Source organism: Calidris pugnax, unplaced genomic scaffold (genome assembly GCF_001431845.1).
Source record: "Calidris pugnax isolate Ruff unplaced genomic scaffold, ASM143184v1 scaffold102, whole genome shotgun sequence".
In the NCBI taxonomy this organism is placed as follows: Eukaryota; Metazoa; Chordata; class Aves; order Charadriiformes; family Scolopacidae; genus Calidris; species Calidris pugnax.
In genome coordinates, this window is record NW_015090846.1 from 4,255,595 (window position 1) to 4,271,376 (window position 15,782).

General features: G+C 52.2%; 1 long non-coding RNA gene across 1 annotated transcript; it reads right to left on the reverse strand.

The window, feature by feature from the left end:
- Positions 1 to 11,905: 11,905 nt before the first annotated feature.
- LOC106888531 lies at positions 11,906 to 14,692 on the reverse strand. Its single transcript, XR_001412124.1, has 2 exons — positions 13,045 to 14,692; positions 11,906 to 12,697 (listed from the first exon to the last, which is right to left on the reverse strand). It is a non-coding gene; the product is annotated as an uncharacterized LOC106888531 (long non-coding RNA).
- Positions 14,693 to 15,782: the final 1,090 nt, after the last annotated feature.

The following is a 15,782-nucleotide window of genomic DNA, read 5'->3' on the forward strand; positions in this document are numbered from 1 at the left end:
TGTAACGTGCCTCTCGCACTGCGGCAGCCGAGGGGGCCAGAGCCAACGTAGGGTGGATGGGGAAAGGTTTTTCTCTTCGTGTTACTGTTAATATTTTTATTGCTGCTGTTATAAAAGGGCTGGTCTCTCACCACCCGCCGTGGGGCCGTGATTTCGGCAGCGCCCGGAGATGGAGGGGGCTGAGCCACAGGGCCACGGGTGCACCCATGGATGCTCTTTTTCCCCCGGGCACTAGAAAATGGCTATTTGTTGATGCTGTTTTGGGTCACAGCTGATTTCGGGGAGGCGGCACTGGGTTTTAAAGGCTTGACCTGTCTTCATTTTCTTGGGATCTGCTCCAGAGGGAGAGGCACCAGAGCACGGCACCTTTCACACTCCCTGAATTTGGCTCTTCACCTCCACCCCCACCAGATTTTGGCTGTGGGGTGTTACGGGGCTGCCCTGGGTGCTGGTTGTCCCCACCGTGGTCCCCCAGGGGCACAGCCAGGAGGGTGCTGGGGTCAGGGACACTGCACCACCCCGTATGGCCAGGGGGAAAATACCTCCAGGTCTCTCTCCGTGCCCAGCAGCTCCCTGCTTCTCCAGCAAAAAACAAGCCCAAATTGAGTGAAAGCTGTTCCGCCTGCTGCAGTCCCCGCTGGGCTGCAGATTTAGGCTGCTTTTTGATTTTTTTTATAGTTTATCTTTTCCAGCGCTGCTCTGCACCAGCTCCTGATGACGTGCCACCCCAGGAGGATGACGGGGAGCTCGTCACCCACCACGGCAGAGGAGGTGAGGCCGCCCGGCTGGAGCCAAACACGGCCAAGCTGAAAGCATCAGGAACCTGCTCCTGGGTGCCTGGAGGGGTCCCAAAATGTGAGCTGTAGACAGGGGAAAGTGGGAGAATCTGGGCTGGGCAGGACCGTGTCTGCCATGCACAGCTTCAGGCAGGTGTCCCCATGTTGGCCAGTGCAAAAGGTGTTGACCACTACAAGTGACATTGGCCATCATAGAAGGTGTTGGCCATTGGAGGAGGTGTTGGCCATTGCAGAAGGTGTTGGTCATTGCAGATGGCTTTGACCATTGCAGGAGGTGTTGGCCATTGCAGGAGGTGTTGGTCCTTGCAGAAAGTGTTGGTCCTTGCAGGTGTTGGTCATTGCAGATGGCCTTGACCATTGCAGGAGGTGTTGGCCACTGCAGAAGGTGTTGGTCATTGCAGGAGGTGTTGGTCCTTGCAGAAGGTGTTGGTCCTTGCAGGTGTTGGGCATTGCAGAAGGTGTTGGTCCTTGCAGAAGGTGTTGGTCATTGCAGATGGCCTTGACCATTGCAGAAGCTGTTGGTCCTTGCCTTTGCTGCGGGGGGACACTGGTGGGTGGCCATTGGGCACTGGGGGCTGTGCTATCACAGCGCTGTGATGCCCCACCAGCACTGAGGATCTGCATGAGCCCAGCACCATCTCACCCCCATGGGAAAGAGGAGAGAGCAGGAGCTGAGACACCAGGTTTGGCTGGATCCATCCCGGCCCACATCCCTCTCCCCAAGACGGCTCCAGGGTGGCACGAGGAGGGGGCTGGTGGGGATGGCACGTGCCCGTGGGCGCTGGGGGAGCCGCCGCTCCTTCTCCCTAACTCCGTACGTGTGAATGAAACGTGAGATTTATGTCAGAGGGGCCCGTGGAGCAGATGCTATAAATCACAGCTGCGAGCGCTCCCTGCACCAGCGGCTGAGGAACACTTCACGGCTTCTCTTATTTATATGCATCTTTTGCACCAAGCCATTTTATAATAGAGTGCGGAGCGGCGCTCCAGCGCCGGCGATGGCTGAGATATATCGTGCAGGACAGAAAATACAAATAAAGGGTGAAGGGTAGGAACTGCATCATTCCCGACGCGCGCCGCCGTGCCCGCCTCGCTCTGCGGCGCTGACTCGGGCGCGCCGGGGCTGAATGAAGATTGTCACCCACACATAAATCAGCCCCGGGGAGCAGGGGCTGCAGGGCAGGGTCTTCGGAGTGTTATCGTAGGGTGGCTGAAGAGAAATAATAAAAATAGTGATGGTAACGCCCCGATTTGGGGAAGGGATGGGGAGGGGGGTGGTAGGGATGGGTTGGAGCTGGAGCGTGGTGGATGGCCACATCACCAGGGTCATGCCAGGACGGTGGCAGCCAGCAACGGTGGCAATTAACATGTTCCTGCAGGAAAGCTGCCACCAGCATGTAAGTAATTAACGTGTGGCCGTTCTCTGAGCAGCTAATGGAGAGATGTGTGGCAGGAAGGTGGGTAAGGGAACCAGGCACTTGATTTTTTTTGGCACCAGCTGATGCTGTCTGTGCTGAGGTTGGGATGGGGACACCACCAGCAAGGTGGTACCCCAAATCCTCGGTGGTGGGGTCCCACAGTCCCCCCTCGCCCAGCCCTCATCTCCCCCATTGCTCTACCACCTCTGCAAGAGGAATTAGATCAGTCTAATTCAATGCAAGGACAAAAAGGGAAAAAAATAAAAAAGGGGTAGAAATGCTGAGCCACAAACCAAGACGACAGATAAATCCAGGAGGGGAATGTAATCTCACTCGCTGGGCCCAACCAGAAGTTACAATACATAAATTATTGCGCCTAAAAGCTTCTATAATTTCACTTCTATTTGATTCACCATAAAGTACCACAATGCCCTCTGCATCTACCCGTTTGATTATACATTTGTACCAAGACACAGCTTATGCTTAAAATAACATTACTGGAATAGAGACGGACAAGAGAATTCATTTGAATGGAAATCAATTTGATTAGAAAAGTAAATTACCCAGAGTATATGAGCAGCATATTGCAGTTCTGAATAATAATAATAATAAAAAAACATAAATCAGTGGCAGGAAAGGATCTTAAATGTTTTCACGGAACGAAGCCACTCGGGCAGTGACCGAGCTGTGGTCACTGCCCAGTGTGGAGCCAGGGCTGGGTCCCTGCTCCTGGGCACCCCCAGGTGCCCCCCATCCCCAGGGCCCCCCTGCCAGCGGGACCCTCTGCAGGGGATGAGTCCCTTCGTGTCTGCTGGACACGCCTGATGGACATGGTCATGGCTGTGCATGGGTTTGTGTGGTTGGAGATGCCTTCAGGACATGACTTCATGTGCCCAGGGGTGATGCTGGTCTGAAATGGCCATCAGCCAAGCTGTGGTCCCCCTCTGGCCACCAGACTGGGTGTCACCACTCCAATTTGGGTGACATTTGGGATGGCACACCAGGGTGCTGGCCTGGCTGGGGGGAGGATGGCAGCATCCCTCCCTTCGTGTCCATCCTCCACTGCTGGAAAACGTGCCAAGGAGGCTGCCAAGGTGGCAAGAAGGCAGGGAGGCCAAGTGGCCATCGGTGCCCGGCAGGAGCCAGGGCAGGACCCCCAGTCCTGCCCTGGACCAAGAGCCAGCAGGACCCCCAAACACCCCTAAAGGTGCATTTCCCCCCCGTCAGCTGCGGTGCAAGACGACGGCTGAGTCGCACACTTTGCTGAGCTGTGATATTTTATAAATAATCAATTGGTATTTAATTCCCATGTGATAACTGTCTTATTAAATCTAAATTTAATGTGTATTTGGGAAACCCTAATTTAAAGTGTTACTGCATGCACCATCTGGTGTGCTCTCTAAATACAAATGCAATAACATAATTCAGAATTACATCATAAAAGTAAGTTATAAGAGATTAAAATGCACAACTATGTTCTTCAGTCAAGGCAGCTTTTATGCTTTTTCTCCTGATTTAGACACAAATCACAGCCGAAACATCCCTACCCTGATGAAGTGATTTTTCTGCAGGGATTTTTGTTTTAACGGCGAGCAGGAGCGCACGGGAGGGAGCTGAGAGAGGAGCAGGAGCAGGTGCTGGGCTCTGCTGAGATTGAAGACGCTGTTAAACCCTCTGCCCACCAGTGCTGGGGAGGTTTGGGGTCCCAAGTGCTGCCTGGGGTGGGAAGAGGTGATGGGCACAGGGCACCCCAGGGTCCTGCATCCCCGACAGCCAGCTCCCCAGCACAGGACAGGACTCCTCACCTGAAACACTGGGGTTTTTCACAATTAATGCCTCAACACAGGTCAGAGCATCCCCTCCCAGCCCCTTTCCACCATCAAGGTGCAGGGGAGACTCAGCGACCCACCGGGCTGACTTTTGTAGAAATATATATTTCAAGTATAACCCAGCGACAGGTGCATCAATGATCTTTTACAGTGGCAGTAAGTCTAATATCTTTGCAAAAAAAACCCAATTTTTTTTTTTCTCTACATTGAATGAAACATGAGATTTCTTAATAGAGAGGGAAATTAAAATCTAGTTTTATTGCAGTTCCTGTAACTGGTATCTAAGCTATTAATAATCAATCCATTCTTGCTTAAAAGCTAACATTTATCACGCCAGCTACGATGAGCTGACGGGCACTGGGGGGAAAGTACAATTGACTGCAATTACACTTTGAAAAATGTTATCTGTGCCACTGACCACTGGGGATAAATGATGAGGTTTCATTTGTTTCTTCAAGCTGTGGATTCTTTTTCCTGACTTTTTTTTTTTTTTGGTTGGGGTGTTGGGTTTTTTTCCCTTTTTCCCCTAGGTTGGCTCCACACCGAGCAGCTCAGGGCAGTCGTGGCCTCAGAGGGACCCTGGGAAGGGAACTGAAGTGTCCCAAAGTCACAGGGACCCTCCACGCTGTGCCCTGGTGAGTGTAAGTGCCACCCCTCTGCTCCTGTACCATCACCTTCATCATCCTCCCTCACCTGGGGGCATCATACCAAGGGAGTTCACGCCTTCCTCATCCTCACCTGGGGACATCCTGCTCAGGGTGAGCAGTGCTCCCTGCAGCCAGGGGCCATTGCTTACCCCAAAGGGCACCCATGGGTGCCTGTTGAGGCTGGATCACCCACTGGTTGGTGGCTGCCCTGCCTGAGGGGGTCCCCTCCCCTGATTTAGGACAAAGCACCGTTGCAGAGAGGGGTTGCTGATGGCTCCATCATGAGCACAGCGTTGGGAGAAGGTTAGACCAGACTTGTTCCGGGGCCACCAGACCCCTTCTAACAAAAACACCAGCACAAAAGTTTATTAGTTTTCTTCCTGCATTTTACAAGAGGGAGGAAGAGGCTGGTGAAGGAATTGATTTGCTTGATTTACTGGTATTAATGACACGGCTGACCGTAGATCTCCCGCAGCAATATTACGCTTCCCGTGATAATTCTCCAGACTCCAAACTTTTCAAATGAGTTTTTGCAATTTAAAATTAATAATTGTTCTGTCTAGAACAAGGATAATTAAATGCCTGTTCATCCTCATTATTGTCAGCCTTGTGATTTGTTGTTTTCTCTGTAATAAAATTAACCGGTTTAACTAATGGGTGCCAAAACTTGATAATTAAAGCTGAGCAAATAATTTGCAACAAATAATTTACCCACTGGATTTGGCGGGGTCCGTGGCAGACACAGGGCTGACAGCAAGGGGCTGGGAGCCAGCAGCGATGCCCAACCCTGCGTGGGGGCAACCTCCTTTTTCTTACAAGGGTCATTTTTTTTAAGGAAAATTCCTTGATTATTTTTTTTTCTTTTTGAGGAAAGAGGTTGCCATCATGGACTTTCTCACACAGCTGCAGCACAAGATGTTCCTCAAAGTTTTGTAGGGCCATCCATTGCTGAGGAGGCCCATGAGAATTATTGGCTTCTCCTGGGTAAATCCCACCGACGTGGAGGTGGTCAAAAAATGGCAACTCTCGGGGGGGGGAGGGGGGGGGAGAGAAATTAAAATAATGAGCCAACAAAAGAAATTTGGTCAGACGCAATCTTCTAACAAGAATGGACTTTAAAATTATGGTTATTAGCCAGGTTTCATTTCGGCGGCAGTTAAAGAAGCTTTAGAAGGTATCGCAATTAATTTGTGAGTTTATATTACACATTACAACGTGAGGGGCCATTAACGAGGCGATGACATTAAATTTAATGTACTCGGCGAATGGGACGGTTCCTCGCTCCCTCCTGGGTGGATTTCTGGGTGGATGGGTTGGGGTTGGGCTCTGCCGTGGTTCTCCCGGGGGGGCAGCGGTGCCGGGGACCCCCGGGGGGGTCAGGCAGAGCTGGGAGGGCACGGCCGGTGTTACCGGCACCGGGGGGGTCATCGTGGTGCTGCCCCGTGGTGCTGTGGCCGTGCTGGGTCTGGGGGACACTGGTGGGGAGTGAATTTTTGGCCCCAGCTCCGTGGCACGGCCAACGAGGCTCAGATGAATATAAGGAGAATATGAAATGTCTCATACCTATAACTTTAAATTAAAAAAGCAATGTACTGTTTATTGGTTCTTCCAAATGTCTCCGGAGCGGCAGGCTCATAAAGATCATATTACAGTACAAGCCATTATGCAAAGAGTTTACTATATATACATTTCTAAATGCTTCAGCAAACAGCAGCCTACTTACGAGCAGAGAAGGATAACTGGTTCGTTTGGGGTAACAAATGATCCTTGATTTGATTTTAAATGCAATGACAGCAAAATTTATTTCTTATTTAATCACTTGCCAGAGCTGTTGAGGACGGGATGGTATTAAACTGCACAATGCAGCATATGACTACTGAATCAGTTGAATAGGAAGAATATATTATGTTTATAGGATAGAAAAAGATTGTACAGCAATGCATATAACTAGAATGGGTATTTTTGTCATTTATACAGTAGCTTATATCATTATTTCTTCCCGCTTCCAATTTTTCAGTAATAAAAATACAGGGGATGTGATTCTCTTTGCATTACAGATAAACCATCTTGATTCTTTATTAAATATTTTTATTAATCTGAAGTACTACAAAGCATTTGAGCAGATAAATCAGGCTCCGAATAGTCATTTCCTCTCTGCTATGGCTCTATAAAGTGGATTCATTTATGAGTGCGCAATACCAGAAAAGAAGGTTTCCATATTCATTAATATGCTCCCTTATGGTCCTATTTTTATATCCCGCTGTATCGTGCAGAAGGACTAGCACTAATGTGGTCCCCAAAATGAAACAGGTCTTGGTAATCCGCTCTCTAATCCCTGCCTGGTTTTGTGTCTGATTTAATTAGGAATCCCTGCTCAGGTGTCACTCTCCAGCCCCCTCCTCATTCAGCAGCTGGGGGACACCAGCACCTTTGGGGTGATCTGAGGATGGATCCAGCCCCAGCATCATATCGTATTGTATCATATGATTCTATATCATAGAATGGTTTGTGTTGGAAGGGACCTTAAAGATCATCTCATTCCACCCCCCCCCTGCCCTGGGCAGGGACACCTCCCACCAGACCAGGTTGCTCCAAGCCCCCTCCAACCTGGCCTTGAACCCCTCCAGGGATGGGGCAGCCACAGCTTCTCTGGGCAACCTGGGCCAGGCTCTCACCACCCTCACAGCAAAGAATTTCCTCCTGAGAGCTCATCTTTCTCCCCTCTTTCGGTTTAAAACCCTTCCCCTTTGTCCTATGGCTCCCCTCCCTGATCGAGAGTCCTTCCCCATCTCTCCTGGAGCCCCTTGAGGGACTGGAAGGGGCTCTAAGGTCCCCCTGGAGCCTTCTCTTCTCCACTGAACCCCCCCAACGCTCTCACAGCAGAGGGGCTCCAGCCCTCTGAGCATCTCCATGGCATCCTCTGAACCTATGCCAACCAGTCCATGTCCTTCTGATGGCCCCGGAGCTGGAGGTAGCACTGGGGGGGTCCTCTCTGATGGAGGCTTTTTGCCCCCCTAAGATGTCCCTGGTCCCTTGCTGCCCCTTCCCCCCCATTACCCCACATCCTCCCACCCCACAGAAAGCTGCACTTTGGGGTCAGCACCGCACTTTTTGCCAAGCTCAGAGCCATCCCAGGGGATGGTGCCGGGGGACACACACCGGCGCGGGGGCAAGTGGAAGCCGTCAGCACTCAGCCTGCAACAGCTGACAAGCCTTTTACTCATCAGAGGAAGCCGTGGAGAGGCACAAAGGAATTAAACCTATTTAAAACGCAGCCAGGTGTGCAAACAAGTTTATCCTATTGTAACAGCTAACGCGTGAGTCAGGGGGGCTCTATAAAGGTTACAACAGCCACATGGTTGTTTAGGGTTCCCTGGGAGAAGTGACATTTAGCTCCTGTGTGTTTGCTGGGGCTGTGGGACTCGCTGGAACCCCCGGAGATGCTGCCTTCACCCCACCGAGCCCAGGTCTGCATTCCCCCATCCCACACCGGGGTCAGCATCATCCTGCCCCTTCTCCCGTCCTCGCCCCAGCCGCTGCTGGCACCCCCAGGGGACTTGGCTTTGATTTCAGAATTTACTGCAGCAGCTGTTTAACATTTGTTTGCTGTTTGGAAACAGGAATTAACGGCGCTCGGCAAAAGGCAGGGTCCCCCCGGGGCCGCTCCTGGCAGCCAGCAACAGCCCCAGCCCAGCACCCCGGGGCTCTGGTGCTCCAAAATGTTCCTCCTGCTCCTGGTGGCCTTTAGCAGCCAAGCTGTGATGGCACACGGGGAGCAGGAGCCCGGCTGTGGAAGGATTTAGCTGAGTTTCTGCCCAGATTGCTGCTTTTTGAGCATCCCTGCTCTCTCCAGGGCATCCTCGCTCCCTTGTGCTGGTCCAGCACCCCGGTGGGAGCCCACTAGCATCACAGAAGGATGGAGATGGGGCTTTTCCCCCCAACCTTTCCCAGTGTTTGTGTGCAGAGCAGGGATTTGTCCCCACGGGAAGGATCCGAATGGAGAACTGGGCATGGGCACGGCTGATTTCAGGTGTTCCCCCGACAGGGTGGGAGCTGGTTTGGAGGCAGAGGAGCGGGGCTGTTGCACCCCTCTGTCCACCCCAGGGTGCTTTCCTTGCTGGGGCTGCACATAAACCCGCCGTCAGCCACAACTCTGTCACAGATGTCCCAGGACGTGGATTTTTTTCTCCAGTTTTAGTGCTGGCGTAAAGCTAAATTATGGTAGTTGTCAGCTTTAGCTAAAAAACTGGCATCTCCCTCCTGCCCGTAAAAACGGCCGGCGGTGGGACCTGGGGGCTGGAAGAGCTGGAGGAGAGGTGAGTCAGCTCCCGTTTTCTGGAAATTATAGGGAGCAGTTTATGGTGCTGTGGAGCTGGGACTGGTGCTGGTGGGTCGGCCGTGGTCGGGGTCACTGACACCGCAGCAAAAGCCACGGCGGGGTGGCCATGGAGAAGCTCTTCTCCATCCCTCCACGTCCCTCTGCAACATTGGCAAGGACCAGCAGCACCCTCAGCCCCCTCCTGGGGCCAGTGGCCGGTCCGTCCCAGGGTGAGGATGGTGGAAGCTGCCTTCAAGCTAAATCCAACCCAAAAACTCTTAGGGCACCTGCCAGGGATCGAGCACGGAGACCTCGGGAAGTACTGGAGGGCTGCACCTCCACCCCGGGGCAGAGGGCTGGCCCCTCATTTCCAGGACACACCGATGCTTTAAACGCCGACTTCGGAAAAGCGGGAGCGGAAGAGTTTTACACCTTCACAAAACAATGTTCAAGAAGGAAATGAGCAGCCAGGAATTGTAATTGAGATGGATGAAAGGGCGGGCGGCTTCCCCCAAAGCGTTTCAGGCAACCTACTTGAGAAGAATATGAAGTGCTGCTGCTCTCTAAAGATCGCCACGCTGCGGCTAAATTATTAATGACTAGGAATGATTTCATATTTAATCTAAAGACTATTAATTACACTGCAGAAGAGCAACACACCATCCTGAGAGCCCCTCTCACCAACTGAATAATTTAGTGATGCCCCATATTTTACCTCAATGTCAAGGCGGGCGGCGACACACCTCCTGCCTCTGCAGCCCCGTGGCATTTGGGGCAGACGTTGATGTCCCAAGAGTGTTGGGGACTAACCCCAACCTACAGGCACCCTACCCTGATGCAGGGTGATGGGTGGAGGGGGGCATGGGGGGCTCCCATGGGGCTGGGGGCATGGTTGTCCCCCCCACCCTGGCTGGGCTCGAAGCCCATCAGCAGCCCCAGGCTGTGGAACTGCTGAAGACAGATGTTTATTTGTCCAGCATTATTTGCTGATCGCTGTTACGGTGATCCAAGATGATCATTAAAAAGTGAAATGGGCTGTTTAATAATAATGCTCAGAGCACGCAGTGCGCCTCGCATTACGAGGATGTTTAAGCACGAGCCCAATTAAGTCCCTCGCATCCCTCCAGAATTACCCCAGTTGTGCAAACTATTAGGCAAACTCCAGGCTCCTGGTACTCGCAGGCAATCCCGGAGCCTGGCGCTCTGCTAGAGACCCATTTCTATCCTGAAGCTAAATTAAAATCCTATTGTGCCGGTGCTGCTAATATTTCCTGCTCTTGTTTCCAACAATTAAATGGTGACACTCTGCCAAAACGTACAAGGAAATTAGAAAACGCTCTCGAGCAGCTGGGAAGAGGAGGCAAATCCTCCCCCCACCCAGATGCAGCGGTGACAGCCGTGGGGAAAACAGCCCCCGAAGGACCAGGCAGCGGCGGGTGGACACAGGAATTCACAGTTCTCCGGGTGGTGTGTGTGGGGAGCAGGATGTTAAATATGAAGTTGAAAGGTTTTTCTTTTCTTTTTAGGAAAGAAATCTGTGACCTGGATCCATGCGGTACCAAAAATGCAAAATGCTGATGATAAGGAAGGCCTGAAGGATGGTTGCTACCACCACCACCTCCAGCACCTCCAGTGGCCTGATTCTTCCCACAGAGGTACCATCACAGCCTTTTGAATACCCCCCCCCCAATTTCTAATTCTCTTTTCCCCCTTGTCTCTGCTCCCCTGGCTGCTGCCCACCCCGGTGGTCCTCAGGGAGGGCTTTGGGGGACCCATGCCCCATGCAAACCCCCAAAGTGAGCCCCCCCATAGAGATGCTCCCTGGGTCGATGTGGGCAGAGCTGCACTGTGGTTACTCCCGGGGAGAAAAGGGGTGGTGGGGACCCACAGGGTGGTGGGGGACCCACGAGGTGGTGGGGTCCCCTGTAGTGGGACGGGCAGGAACCCGCACAGCTGGCAAGAACAAGTTACCTGGTGGGGTGAAAGAGGGGAAAATAAAAGGCTGTTTAAGAAAGAAATGACTATTTGGTCATAGCTTAGAAGTTGGTACTTAGAAATTCCATGAATTTTAAAATAAAGACATCTGTGAGGTTTGAACTTTCTTTTGAATACTCACAAACTGCAGAGCCTAATACCTTCCCCGGCCATTAAGGAGCTGTGCTGGAAAGCAGAGCACGCTAAGTACTACACTGATAGAGCAGTTAAACACAGTAATAGAATTGTGTTTGGAGAGGCTGCAAAGCCAGGTATAGAGCCCATACATAAACAAGGCCATTACCAGCCAGGGTAAGCGGTGATAGAATTTCATGAATATCCCCACAAAAAGCTTTGTATATTTATAACAACCTACAGAGTCGTTTGGAGCACAGTCAGGGGCTTTTCAGAGTAATTTCTGGAGTTAAAATGTATGACAGATCTGGGTGTCTCTGCTCGGGGGGGATCAGGAGCAGCCGCTGCAGGAGAAGGTGCTCAGGGCAGAGAGGTCCTGGGGTGCTGCTTGGGTGGGAGAGGGGCACCCCCAGCTGGGCACCCTCCTGCCCGATCACGGCCCCAGGGTACTGAACCAGTGACAGCCTGGTGGGTATTGCCCACAATTTTTTCCAATTTCCAACTTTAGACACTCTTTTTAGAAAGTTTTTTAAGCCCATCCTCTGTTTGCAGGGAAGGGGAAGCAGAGGGGTGCTGCTTCCCCAGCTGGGATGGAGAGGGGAGCAGGAGAAGTGCTTGCTCCTCCTCCACCTGCCTGGGGAAGCTGCCACGGGGCAAGAGATGGAAGTTTCCATGTCTCAAAAAAAAGAGAAATGAATCTGGGATCCATCAGCCTCGAAGCATCAGGACGGGACTCCTGAGCAGGACACAAGGCAGCACTCAGCAAGAAATCCACACGCTCAACCTCTGCAGCTTAAAAACAGGAAAACAACCTCCTGAGAGTATTTATTGCTTTAATTTAAACATATAGATACTTTAAACTTAGGAAAACTTCGCTTTGCAACTCTAGCAAAACCCGAACGCCAGCGATAGGTACGCAGCCCCAGCACGAGCCATAATAAAATGCTAATTGCAATTCATAAATTATATCGGGATGCCTGGGACTATTGAGGATCCTGGATGAAGTGTAGTGTTCAATTTATCCTGTGCGTGTTGCCGACAGTGCTGCCAGCCTCCTCCTTGTCCCCCTGTGTTGTTTTGTCATCTCTGTACTATCACCAATTCATCACAAAGGCAACTGAACTCTCCGATGTCCACCCACCGGGTGACTTTGTCTTCGCTACTCTATGACTTCTAAATTAAATTGTCAAAACACATTACCGAGAAAAATATCGCGAAGGGAAAGTTCTTTACCCTTTTATCCCGTCTTAAGAGGGAATCGGTTTGATTTGAAGAAAACATGTCTGCTTCATTATCCCTCCTGCTCTCATATTTCTTCACTCAGCAGCAGCAGGAAAAGAGAGTCGATAACACAAGTCTTGGATGACGTGATGGAGCATCCCACAGGAGTTGTCTCAATAAATTCTGAGATTGCCCAGGAAAAGCGAGGCTGGGGGGGCACGTAACTTTCACTCTCTTTTATTCCTCCCACTCTCAGACAATTTGAAAGAGATTCTGGGGTTTGCTGGTGTGGTTTTCCTTGAGCTGGATGTCCCCACTCCACCTGCACTGGTTGGTCTGGAACGAGCTCTTGGGAGTCCTTGCAAGAGAAGAAATTAGCCCAGGAGAGGCACAGCCAGTGTCCTTGGACCCACGTCTGACGGTGACAACTTGCAGACATTAGAGCAGCCCCAAAACTGCTCCAATTTGCACCAAAGGAGACCCTGGGCAGCAGCGCCTGCTCCCACACCCCTCTTTGGTTCCTGCAGGAGTCAACACAAATGGTTCTCCACTCCCCAGGTACTCCCCTGTGCTACACCAGGGTGTTTGGCTGTGGGTGGGCTCTGTCCCTCTCCCCTGGTCTGCTTTAACCCCCCCTCCAGAACACGGGGCAGCCCCCAGGCCAACAAAAATCATCAAATCAACAGAGTTTCACAACCGTCTTACCTGGGACCCGTATCATTCTCAGGGAGGGAAGAGGTTCCTGCTGCTAGATGCAATCACGGAAAATAATTCACCTGGAGACATAAAACAAAAGGAGCCATTTCTCCAAGGAAAAGAGCTGCCGATTTCCCTCTTTTCTCATTCACACATCGGTCTCTGGCCATAATGGATCAGTCATAAAAAGCAAGTAACACATTGTGCACTCATTCTTTTGGCTTTGGACAATATTAACATAATACACACATATTGTTTATTTATTCTGCTACAGCGCAAGTAACGGAGGTAATGCCCGACGTTTAAATGGGGTATTTTTAAATGCCCACATTTCCTTAGCCGTTATGATGCATTAGCCATCAGTAGTCAAATTGCCTTGTATTTGCAATTTTATGGCTACATTTTATCAAGCACACGGGAGCCGCATTCAAAGCTTGAAAATAAAGTATTCCACTTGTGTTAGGCAAGCACTGTTTCGATGCAAGATATGGCCAGAAAGCAGAAATCTCCTTTTTTTTTCTGCCTCGGCTTCAGATTCATCTCCAAATATTGCTTTTATTCACAGTAGCGGCTGCTCAGAGCCCCCTTTATGGCTGTGTGACTTCCACGCAGCCTCCCCACACCCAGAGCTCACAACTGCCATGAAATCACCCAACCTTTCTTCCCCGTTTTAAAATATCTCCTACTAAAACCTTATCCTTCCTCTTCCTCCACCACCGGGGTCACCAAGAGCTGCCTTCCTGAGTTGGCACCCAGACTTCCAGCTCTACCCACAAAGCAGGAAAAGTTGCAGGGAGCAAATAACTGTCAGAAGAATAATCAGAAGAAGGTAATCAGAAGAAAAGAGCGGCCAGGACACAGCCTCGAGCAGCGCTGGCTGGAGCCAGGGCTTCCCGCTGGTGGGGCAGGACTTGGGGGTCACCCCACTGCTGCCCCCCGGGACCTGCACCTTCTCCTCGGGCGAGTCCCAGGGGACACCCCAGGGCTCCAGGGCCACCCTCCTTGGGGGTGAAACTCGTGCAGGTTGTCCCCAAAAGGAGCTGGTGCTGGCGGGGAGTTGGCTGAGGAGGAATTTGCTCCCTCTCGTGGGCTCCGGGAGCCGGTGTCTCCAGCAAGAACGGAGGAAAGGGATGGGATTCCTTCACATCTTGGAAAACGGGAAAGAAAATCTCCCCTTTGGCCCCTGGGAGCTGCCGGCCCAGCGCGATTTAGGCATAAAGACCCCAAAAACGCACTCTTGAGTGGGGGCTTCAGCAGTAACTTCTGCTTCTGACAGCCTAAAACTAAATCTGCTCTTTGATGGGATCGACTCTTGGCTCTCCGGAGCTCCCGGCTCCTTCTCGAATAACACTTTATTGCCTTTATTGTCTCTGGGTCTGCTAATTCTGTCTGGATTTATTTCTTCCAGAGAGCTTCAGCTGCCGTTCAACCAACTCCAGACTGTGTGTAACATGAATATTACAGCGCTCTCTCCGAGATGAAACGATGACATAGTCCTCACATTTCCTAGACAAGCACAGCTCCGTTTAATACACACATAAAACCCCACCAGCTAGAGCTGAAGTCTTTTTTGGTTTTTTTTTTTTTTTTTCAAGCTCCCTTTAATGGCAAATTTAACACCAAAAAGCCCCCCAGCCTGTCAGGCTGCCGGCAATAATCTGGGGAGGGAAAACAAGCCAAGGCACATGGAGTGTGTAGAAAGAGCCTGGGCAGCCTTTCCCTATGGATTAGGCTTCAAATTTTGTCACTTGCTCCCCTGGAAGTGACTCTCTACGGCCTGGGGCACCTGGGATGGGAGATGGGCAGAGATGGACAGGCAAGGCCTGGCTCGGACAGACAGACCTGGGACAGACAGATGGACAGGCCTGGGACAAACATGTAGGCCCCAAACAGGACAAGCCCTGGTCAGACTGACAGGCCCGGGACAGACTGATGAGTCCTGGACAGACTGACAGGCCCAGGACACACAGAGAGGCCTCAGACAGACAGACAGGCCCCAGACAGACTGACAAGCCTGGGACAGACAGACAGACCCTGGACAGACAGGGCAAGCCCTGGACAGACTGACAGGCCCTGGACAGACAGACAGGCCTGGGACACACAGACAGGCCCTGGACAGACTGACGAGTCCTGGACAGACTGCAGGCCTGGGACAGACAAACAGGCCCTGGACAGACAGGACAGGCCTGGGACACACAGACAGGCCCGGGACACACAGACAAGCCCTGGACAGACTGACAGGCCTGGGACAGACTGAGAGGCCCTGGACAGACAGGACAGGCCTGGGACAGACAAACAGGCCCTGGACAGACAGGACAGGCCCCAGACAGACTGACAAGCCTGGGACAGACAGACAAGTCCTGAACAGACTGACAGGCCCGGGACACACAGACAGGCCCCGGGCAGACTGACAGGCCTGGGACAAACAGTCCAGGCCCTGGACACACAGGCCATGGACAAACAGGCCCTGGTCAGACTGACAGGCCCGGGACAGACTGACAGGCCCGGGACACACAGACAGGCCCCGGTGCCGTGGGGCCGCCCCGCTCGGTGCGTCTCCGAGGGCGGCTTTAGCCTCTCCCGGTGCCCAGCACCGCCACCCGCCCGCCGGGGCTGTGTCCCCCGCCCGGCGGCGCCGCCGGCAGCTCGCGGTCTCCCTCTAACGGCGGAAGGGAGAACGCCGCGTCCCCCGGCCGCCCCCTCCCGCCCGGGCGCGGAGGGCAGGGACCCCCCGGGACCGGCGGAGA